The sequence below is a fragment of the Apium graveolens genome, chromosome 7 (genome assembly GCF_009905375.1).
Source record: "Apium graveolens cultivar Ventura chromosome 7, ASM990537v1, whole genome shotgun sequence".
In the NCBI taxonomy this organism is placed as follows: domain Eukaryota; kingdom Viridiplantae; phylum Streptophyta; class Magnoliopsida; order Apiales; family Apiaceae; genus Apium; species Apium graveolens.
The window spans coordinates 72,114,937-72,116,071 of NC_133653.1; positions in this window are offsets into that span (position 1 = coordinate 72,114,937).

Sequence of the window (1,135 nt, forward strand, 5' to 3'; positions counted from 1 at the left end):
GTCAAGATTTGGTGTCACGAAACAATCTTTACATGAAATAAAATAATATTCAATTAACCCCTTGAATCCGGATCGTTTACAGGTTATGGTATGAAACAAGAATCTAACCTTCTACAATTCACAACAACTACAATACAAGTGTAAGTACCTTTATGCTAACGTCCTTGTCATATTTTTCTAACATCTTCGTCCTTTCGCAGTGGAGATTTCTTTAACTTCTGCTATCTAACGGAAGATATTCACTTCTATCCTTATCTGCTTCTGAAAGAAATGAGAATTTACAAAGCAAGCGTGAGCCAAAAATGCCCAGCAAGTATATAATGTGAGTTTTAAGCATTAATATCAAAGGAAAATTTCCGGACAAAATCTTTAAACAATTTTAAATAATATTTATTTTAGTGAGTTGAATGAGTAAACGTTGGTTGTCACCAGCCTTTAATTATAAATCTGAAAGTAACAAGTGATTCCCAGATTCTTCTCCAAAATCAAGGTTTTGTCCGGTTTTGGAATCATAAACTTTTCGAGAGAGAATGTCGTTAATAGCGATCAACAACAAATTAGACTAGACACTAGTTCACACTTATATCATGCTGATTAGTGAGGATACAGTGTAGATTTATACCCAACCGTAAAGATCCATTCAGGTACCTAGGCATTATCGCCCAAGGGTCCAGTCCATCCCCGGCCCATAGGATCCAGCTCATCACTGGCCCTTACAGTAAACATCCATCCTGTAGAGTGTTTTGATGTCAAATCATTATTATTTCAAAACATCCCAATTCAGGGTTCGCAAATAACCCGAAAGAATAGGTATTTGCTCAAGAGAGCAATCGATAACATAGGAACAATAATGACAAATAACTGGCATAATAAGAGTAATTACAGCGAAATATAAAACATTTAACTATTCTGAACTTAGAATAGGAACGAAGAAATATTTGCAGTATTTTAAAAGAAACATTTAACTATCCTGAACATTTAATTATTATTGGTTGATCTTTGAATTGCATTGAATATTCGTCTTTATCGTCAAACCACTATCCTATTCTGGATACAATCCTATCCTTCATGTGCTTCGATCGAAATCTTGTTGAGTCTAATAATTGACCACTAGGCTATTCTTAGTCTGACGTCA